Below are 323 nucleotides of genomic sequence, written 5' to 3' on the forward strand. Positions count from 1 at the left end.
TGTCTTTAAACTCAATTGATTTTAAAACAACTTGGATACTAAAGAATCAAAATCAGCATTTTATGATGTAGTCTAGCTCAGCTACAGAAACATGACAAGACTCTACCTCTTAGTATTATAAAAATGTAAAATTCTGAAGTAAATTGCACAGCAAGTAGACTGTCAGGTTCTTTATCTTTTTTTATATATTGCCAGTAAATTTTGTCTTTGGCTACGATTCTCCCCTCTCTGTGATATTCCCTTATTAGGGGGTGATTCTTTTTTAGAAACTTTAAGCTATTCTTACGATGCTTTTATTTTTTCTTTTGGCAGTGTCGTTTTTC

Source organism: Propithecus coquereli, unplaced genomic scaffold (assembly GCF_000956105.1).
Source record: "Propithecus coquereli isolate 6110/MARCELLA unplaced genomic scaffold, Pcoq_1.0 Scaffold48, whole genome shotgun sequence".
NCBI lineage: Eukaryota > Metazoa > Chordata > Mammalia > Primates > Indriidae > Propithecus > Propithecus coquereli.